At 41.9% G+C, this 9,173-nt stretch overlaps 1 long non-coding RNA gene across 2 annotated transcripts; it reads right to left on the bottom strand.

Moving 5' to 3' along the window:
- Positions 1 to 1,407: 1,407 nt before the first annotated feature.
- On the bottom strand, positions 1,408 to 6,342 carry LOC308399981. 2 transcript variants are annotated; one of them, XR_013972285.1, is made up of 3 exons: positions 6,216 to 6,342; positions 5,550 to 5,588; positions 1,408 to 2,168 (listed from the first exon to the last, which is right to left on the bottom strand). It is a non-coding gene; the product is annotated as an uncharacterized lncRNA (long non-coding RNA). The 2 variants fall into 2 exon arrangements; XR_013972286.1 differs by lacking the exon at positions 1,408 to 2,168 and adding an exon at positions 4,262 to 4,371.
- Between the last annotated feature and the right edge of the window lie 2,831 nt (positions 6,343 to 9,173).

Consider the following 9,173-nt stretch of genomic DNA (forward strand, 5'->3'; position numbering starts at 1 on the left):
TGACTACTGCCAGACCTGCTGAATAATGAAATCACAAAATAGAACCTGTCTGACAAAGTGAAGTAGGCTAAAAGAAGCAACTTATCATGCTGCAATCTAAAGAAACTCAACAGCAGATGTTAACAGAGTCATGGAAAGCATTATAAAGCCGTTTCTGAGACTTTAGGACTCCAGCGAAGTGAGAGCCATTATCCACAAATGGAGAAAGCTTGGGACAGTGGTGAACCTTCCCAGGAGTGGCCAGAGAACCTAAATTACTCCAAGAGGACCTGGTCTGTGATGGTCTGGAGCTGCTTTGGCGCTTCAGCACAACTTGCTGTAATTGATGGAGCCATGAATTCTGCTCTCCACCTGAAAAATGATAAAGCAAGAAAAATGAAGTCTGGACTTAGATCCCACTGAGATGCTTTGACAAGACCTTAAAGAAGCGTTCAATGCTCGAAAAACCCTCCATTGTTGCTGAATTAAAACTATTCTGCACAGAAGAGTGAAAAATATGTAAATAAAAAAAAAAAAAAAAAAAAAAAAAAAAAAAGAAGGAACGGAGTAAATACTTTTTAACAGCACTGTGAAAAACCGCTGTATAAGATAATGTTTTGGTCAAAGAGCCATCATCAGCACAATTTCCAACTCATTTTATTTTTGAGAAAAGGAACGACCCTTCATAAGTGGTCACATAAACGAACACTATACTTTGCACGCGTACTGCAGTATTTGTCATGTGTAGGCTGTGTGCAGGTATGGAGGTCCCACAGTGCAGACTCCGGAGACAAAACTCAAAAACAGGTTTATTACTGAACAGAAAAACCATACAAAACCTAATGTTACGTCCCTCTGCAGCCTCTAATCTGCTCAGTGTGTTCAGCTGGTGCTAATTGGCCACACCTAATCAGGTGTGGATAAAAGCATACCTGAGGCAAGCTTCCCAGGGAGCTCACTAGTCTTTGCCTTGGTATCACCAGCCATTTTAGCCAACCTGATAGTCCATTTTAAGATAAAACCTCTTTTCACCTACACTCTGGTATTTGTCTCCTTTTTTATGTTGTGGCTTTTGAGCCGGGTCGTAACACTAAACTGGGCAAAATCTAACAAAACACACACACACAGGGAGATGCAGGAAGAGCTACACAGCATGATGGAGATCGCAACATAGACAAACAAAAACACAGGGCTTAAATACACAGAGGGAGCAATCAGGGAATGGGAAACAGGAGGGAAACAGCTGGGGCAAATCAGGGCTGACGAGACAAAGGAAGCAAAACATGATACAGTAAACTGAGACATGATGATGATGAGAGATGATGAGATAGCCTTTATTTGTCAGTTGCAGTTGCCCACAACCGAGATGACAGACCTCGCCGACCGTACATACAATACACAAACATCACACTGGGGAGACAGGTCAGGCTAGGTAGCAAGGGGAAAAAACAACAACATCGAAATGTGTAACACAAAGGATAATACAGGAATGCAACACAATATCAACACAATAAAACACAGACAAGCAACATGGGAGAGTATTCCAGTGTGTACAGCTGATCTGGGACCGCTGCAATCTTCGATTGCGCTTCCAGCTGATCCGGTGTCCACATCGGATGGGAGGTAAGCATGTGAGGAGGCGTTGGATCCGGGGTAGGGAGGGTGATAGTGAGGGCGTATCAGTGTACGTGCTTCGTGCGTGTGCGCGTGTGTGTGTGTGTGTGTGTGTGTGTATCCTGTGTTCAGCTGAGAGAAAGTGTCACCACGCCCGGTTGAGCGTCAGTCAACAGTCTCCAGTGGACCCAGTTGGCCTTGAAGGAGGGACAAAGACCAATTTTTACAGTTGGTCTAATGTCCATCACTGGTCACCAGGACATGGACTTCAAAGTAAAACAGGAAACAAAAGGCGGAGGCGGCCAGGAAAACAGTTCCAAAAAAAAATTAAAAAAATTCAGGGTGCCGGCCCGGAGGATGACTGCACAACAGTCCAAAACATTTCAGCTCAGGAGGCCGACAGTGTGAAAAGCAACCGCGGCGCTGCAGGCGAAGGAGGTCCGGAGGCCGGCCGCGGGGCAGGACCAGTCGAGGGCGTGGAAGCCGCAGGTGGTGGATGACCGGACTCACCAGAGCCATCAGCAGCAATCAGGGAACGGGAAACAGGAGGGAAACACAGCTGGGGCAAATCAGGGCTGACGAGACAAAGGAAGCAAAACCTGATACAATAACCTGAGACATGGACTTCAAAGTAAAACAGGAAACAAAAGGCACAGAGACGCGGACTTAACAAGGGGATAAAGCAGACAGGGGAGACAGAGCAACTAAAGAACACAGACAGAAACCAGAGAGCAGAACATTAACAAAGAAACCAAAAGACTAGAAACAAATAATGGCAAAATCAAAAATCAAAACTCCGGGTCAACGACCCAGGCACCCTAACAGTATCGATCGATCGATAGATAGATAGATATCCTCTTCTTTTTTTGGAAAGAATCCCATAACAGTAGATAAAACAGTGGGATGGGGTGTGGGTGCAGTAAGGAGGTGCCTGGCTGACAGTCAGTTTAGTGCAATTTGCTGTTACTGGCCAGGACATATAAAATTGTGCTTCAAGGAAATGCATATCTACTTATTATTCTTCAAGCTGCAAACAATATTGGCAGTGCACTGCTCCAATCAGTCTTCTAATCTCTTGCATTGTATTGTACAAATTAAAAAAAATCTCCAGTAAAACCATGGGGTAGCTTATTATACAGTGCAAGCCACCTGCCACTGAGAATGACTCATAACACATTTAATATCTTCAGTACTTTAAAAAAAATACAGGTAACAAGTTGCTTATGGTGTTCGTATTTGGCACAACAGCTGTAACTTATTCAAAGCTACCAATTAGTTGTGACACAAACAGGATCTGTCAAGGCCACATCAGACAGCCAGGTTTTGCAGTGAAATCACTTGTTACACGATGGTTCTCTTGATTGTTCGTTACTGAAGTTACATCACAGGTGTGATGTGATCAGGTCAAAACTATATTACTTGCCAGTAGTGATGGCCAAATGAAGCTTTCCGAAGCACTGAAGCTTGTATTGAAAAACGGTTCATTACTCGAAGCTTTTCAACACAGTCCTCTCCGGTGACATCTGGTGGTGAAAATTTTGAAGAGCAGCTTGAATCTGCAAAATAAAACGGACTGCTCAATTATCAGTGCTCACTCAAGAGTGGAGTTCTCTCTGATATTGGGCCACCGTTCCGTTGCTTTGAACATGTAATTGGTTTTGTTTTCTCGATTGGGGGGCTGAAAAAAATGTAATGCGTATTTGCGTAATACATTTTGATCAATAAACTTTCCCTATTTAAACATGCACTATGGTGTGGCCTTTCTTTGCTCATAACTCCTTGATGTTGGTAAATACAATAAGTGAGCAATATATATAATATACATATGATAATGCACAGCACATTATGGAGTATGCCCCTGCTGTGAAGTCCTGCCTCCATCTACTTGTCGTTTAATCACTGGACAGCTGGACAGGTTCATACAAAATATTAGATTAGGCCAATTGTCCTATACATATTTTTGACCTAGGGGTGGGATTGATTGTGAACTGGAAAGGGAAAATGCTTAGGAAGCTGAGTACGGCTGCATCGTCACTGATTTGTAGAATCATTTTGATTCGATACAGGATCCGATTCAATTTGATTGGAATCTGGAAAGTTTTGCCTCAGTCAGAAATATTACAATTCTGGTCATGTATCAGTATATATCCATAATTTCGTATCTATTAAAAGAAAGCTGACACATGTGAGACTTAATTAGAGATGTAAACAGAGAGTTATGAAACCTGCAGCTGCAGAAGCCAGCGGGGAAAAAAAGAGGCAAACACAGCGCGGACGCGCCGACACACCAAAATCTGACTCTGACGCGTCGGGTCCGCGCTCTGTGTTCACGTTTGTATGCAGAATCCGTAAACCTGCTCCCAGTTACTGTTTTAGCTGCATGGTGTTTGACGACATGTTGTGAGGTTTAACCTGAGATGCTGGCGTTTCAGGCATAATAACGTTAATTTACAAATCGACACGGGATTTTAATGAATCAATATCACTTTATTCAATTTAGCATGGATTGTAATCAGAAAAGCGATAATCAAAACCCACCCCTAATCAAGAACTTGCAAAGTAAAAACATGCTCTATGTCAGGTAGCCCTTTTGTTATTTACATTTAAAAAGAGGATTAGTGTTACTGTGCGCTGGCTGAGTCTGTTTCTTTTCTTAGAAATAGTTTCTCCTGCCCTGGAGAAAATCCACTTGCATGGAACAGAAGAGGCTGTGGAGTGCAGGAACTACACTGCAAGCTGGTAGATATGCAGGTATCCCTGGGTCCTGCAGACTATCACCTAAAAACAATAAACAAAATGATTTTCTAAACTGTGTAGCAATGTAATGTACGTATAGTGTCAAATACATTTTTGTAGTCTTCATTAGCTTTAATTCACATGGAAGTGTTCCTAAAGTCATATGCTGTAATGATATTTACATTATGAAAACATGATTTTGGACATTTCAAGTTTTTCACTTCGGCAGATAAAATGAACTGAGCAAAATCAACTCAAAATATTCCCACACGCCAGAACGTCCTCTCTTCCTCGCTGGCTCCATATCTGTCAGTGGAATGATCACCTCGTCGCTATCTGTCACCATCAACACACTCCACGAATCCCGTGGATGATTCACTTCCTTATATCCGTTTGAATCAGGTACCGAAGCAGTTACGTGCGTAATGAAGCTTCGGACGTCACTGGTCACGTGACTTTTGCCAAACGAAGCAAGCCTCGACACAGTGCTTCTGAACCAGTGTGTTGTTTTTTTTCGACACACGCTCCGGAGCGTCAGCTTCAAGCGGGCCATCACTACTTGCCAGCAATAGTCGTTTTTAGGTTCCCACCCCTTTAAATTCAAAGTCAGTATTTGCAGGAGTGATTATGGTCTCATTACTGTGCCCTCACTAAATATTACAAGAGGAGAGTCATTTCCTCTGAAATAAACACTACTATCTCCTTTTCTGGGCTATTTAAAGGGCCGGTTCATTTAAACTACCCAGGGTGACTACAAGCTGGATGCTGACAGGCTTGTAGTGACAAGAAAGTCAGAGATAAATAGGAAACTATTTTAAAACACTGCAGATACGCAACGGTATGGCAAAGAATTCATGATAACACAAAGAATCAGAGCACTTCCCACATGAGAATACAATTATGTCACTAACATAAAAATGTCTACTTGCAGGACTACTTGAGTTCTTCTTTGCTTTCGATTGTGATAAAGCCTTATAAATGTGTCGTTTTCTCTGCTTGTAAAGCAGTTTGCGACTCGTGTTTTGAAAGGTGTGATAAAGATAAAGTCACATTTGCTGTGTGTGAAAGTTTGGGCATGGGCAACAGCAACACTAACGTCTAATATATTAGAAGCAACACCTTTTTTTCTTTTTAACCAGATAAATAAATAAATAATAATAAAACTCCAACGCCTCAATAAGAGGACATTTAAGGTGACTGTTAGCACGGCAGAAAAATACCTCTGAGTGTTGGGTGCAGTGAAGTGGTCATGCTGCCATCTGCTGGTGGGAAAGGCCAGTTAAAAAGTTGACATGTATTCTAATCTGCTGATGAGGAATAAAAATACAGGATACACGTACATGAACTCAAGTTAAAGACATGTGGTTTTACCCTCAGCGATGTGATGACTGCAGGAGTGAATCCACTAATCTAATGTCAGAAAATATGGGTAGGTGGACCACATCTGAGTAACTCTGTGATAACTCCCTTTGAGCCTCTCAGTGGAAAAAGACTCATTGTTATGAGTCAACTTTTGCTGTATCAACAGAAGTGCAAGTACACACACTACAGTGTACACTGAATTTGTCAGTCACACAGCAGGGATGGTTTGAAGCTGAGTGACTGTCCTATCGATTCAAAAGCTTCTCTTCACCTCTGCCAGTCATCCGTGCCTTAGTTTCTGCTATTGATCCCTGTCCTCGCACAGAAGCGGCGGCAATGATCGACCTAACAGGCAATGTATTGAAGATAAATTTCACAGCCATATCTCCCTGAGCAGTCTACAGCTGAATCCACTTTTACTCCTCTAATTACTGGAGTGTGTCAGAAAATAACACAGGATCATTTAATTCATATTCTCTCAGATGTGGCTAGCACATTAAAATGAGTAATAACCGCCCCCTTACCGTCGCCAACACCACTCCTTTTCCCAGCAGCTGCCTGTGGGCATTCTCGTGATGAGACTTCCAGTGACTTTCTGGCCTATCAGTTTGGAATGATGTGCAACGGCAGGCACGACCCCCTGTGTGGGCAAACAACAGGGTATTGTTTTGAGGCACGATCACATCAGTGGGGAGTTTAGGGTGGAATGGAGCAAACACACCCCATGCCACACACTGATGGCTCGTGCTTCACACCGACAGGAAGGGAGACGGACTGCAGGAAGTTGAGGACAAACCCTATTTTACACTTTCATTTATTCAATCAGTCGCTTCACTGTCTCTCACACAAATCCATTTCCCTTCTCAGAGGAGTAAGACACAGTAGGGGACACCCTGCTGCATACTGAGATGAGAGGCACGGGTGACATATTGATTTCTGAACGCCGACTTACCGATCTGCCATAATCGGATAACACTGCTTTTCATTGCATCACACTGTAGGGCAGGAGTGAAACTGCTTGTTTTAGACACAGGGAATCCTCCATTAAACTTTATCCAAACAGTCAGCTCAGTGGGGGTCGCCTAACAAACAGGAGCCGAATGGTGGAACATCACAAACAATGTAGTGGTTGCAGGAGACATCTGTTCATTTTCTCTGCCTCTCTCTGCTGAAAAACACGGAGAAGCCTGACTGGCCCGGGTATGTGTTTTTTTTCTTTGTTGCAATGATTAAATTATGTTTGTGGGCTTGACGCAAAGATGCATCGTCTGATGGATGCCAACCACACGTGGCCTTGGTTGATGAGCTGTTTCCACAGCAACATGGAGCCTTTATCGTCATCAGACAGAGAGCCGGGTTACGCCGGAGCAGGAGTTCTTTAAATAGCCATCAGCAGTTCACAACAACACATGATTAGGCCGACGTCTGAAAACTCTCAAACCGCCAGTGTTTTCACCTCTACGATAACAATAGCGCTTATTTATAGAACAATTTTCAAAAATAGCAGAAGAGAAACAGCAAAGTAAATGGTTAAAAAATGTGAAATGAAGGTGAAAAAGGTAAAAAAAACAAAACAAACTGAACAACAGAAGAGATGCTGTGTGAAGCGGCACACTGCTGTCCTAATTCATTTTAAACACATGTGCTACAGATCATGAAGGCAGTCAGACTCTAGGAAAAGAATAATACATCTCATGTTGATCTACTGCACACGTGGAGCTTATGCGTCCAGGAGACATATGGATTTAAAAAGCAGTCTAATAAGAACAGTTATTGCCATGTGAAAACGTTTTCGTTCACTTTGAGATTTTCTAGAACTAGATGAAAATAGTTCATACAATTCATACAAGACAACAGTGTCTCAGGGTCACACGTGGCTTCTTTTTATGCATCGTAGAGCTTTAACTTGTATTTGTGGATGGCATGGTTTACTGTGTTCATGACCGCTTGCAGTGATTTCTATGATGCAATCATGTTTTTTTTTTAGTGCAGTGCAGCCTGAGGGCCTGAACACTACATGCACCTAATATTGATTGTCAGCCTTGTCTCTTGCTCATAGAGATTTCTTCACATTATACTGTTGAAAGTCTTCCCAATTTAAAGTTGAGGAACTCTATTTGGATTTTTTCCCTACAGTTTGTAGATGCAGTTTTTTTTTTGCAGATTGATGGATCTCTGCTCAAGCATAGGTTTATGCCAATTGTTGCATTCTCTTATTCACATTTTACACAATGGAATTTCTGGATGACCTCGGGAAAATTAGTTTGCAATCATCTTATGAACAGTTAGTCAGACTGTTTACAAATCAAGGAAATTCAAGAACAGTCAACCAATGAAAATCTCTTGAGGAATGAGATGTGTAAGAGCCTAGGAACAATTCTTAGCAATTAACGCCCATGAGCCAGTGATCGGGTAAACACTAAACAATGGTATTCTTGGCACAATTGCAAGGCGACATTCACTTCATTTTCAAAAGAGAACTCCCCCGTCTGTCAGCAATTTGCTAAAGATCATTTGGAGAAGCCAGAAGCTGTTGGAACAATAGTTTGTGGACAGATGAGACCAAAATAGAACTTTTGCTTCGGGTAGAATGAGAGATTTGGAAAAATGCTTTATTTTAGCATCAGATTCTTATTTCAGGTGTGAAACATGGTGGTGGTAGTATCGTGGATCGGGTCTGTTTTACAGCATCTGGGACAACATGACCTGCCCATCACTGATAGGGCAACAGATTTGTAAATTATACCAGAACATTTTAAATCAGAGGAACATAGTAATGCAACCTCTTGCTATAAATTCCCAAACAACATAAAACATCCAGACAACATTTAAGTGACGACGGGATGACATCACAGAAATTTCACAGTTTTCAACCAGCACTGAATGAACGCTCAGCCAGCTGTTACTCAATTTCCAAATGTTTGCTGGGTATTCTGGCAGATTCCTTTCATTTTCACACAAAGAAGCACTCTCTTTCCTCAACATACTTCTCCCAAGAGGGTTGCTAATATAAATAAAGGTTATGTAACTGTGTGTGCTGATGTCTCTTTGTAATCAGGTGGAGAAAGTTTTTCTTTTGCCCTAAACCTGACCAATCTAGCTGCTGGTTGTGTAAAAGTGGAGTAAACACAGCTGGTGCCCGTTTCAAAGCCACTGAAAGCGGGAGGGGTTTATTAAAAGAGTGTCTCATAGTGAGTAGTCCCTTGCTCTTAAAGAGCTTGTTGATGTCCTCAAGCCTTTTATCTTTAAAAGGTTTGTGTCTCGTACAAGATGCAAATGTGATCCATGTAGCAGCCTTCGTCGCTCTTTATTATCCCAGAATTTTTACCTTTTAGTTTTTGATTTACTGTAAAAATGTGTTTCGATGGTTTTTGCTGACATGTCTTACTTTGAATCCTAAATTAGTCAAACAATCAAATAGACACTACGTAGCTAGTGTCTATTCAGTGAAAATATAAAGTTGCACACCATTAACTTCATTT

Source organism: Rhamphochromis sp. 'chilingali' (genome assembly GCF_963969265.1).
Source record: "Rhamphochromis sp. 'chilingali' genome assembly, chromosome: 7".
Taxonomy (NCBI): domain Eukaryota; kingdom Metazoa; phylum Chordata; class Actinopteri; order Cichliformes; family Cichlidae; genus Rhamphochromis; species Rhamphochromis sp. 'chilingali'.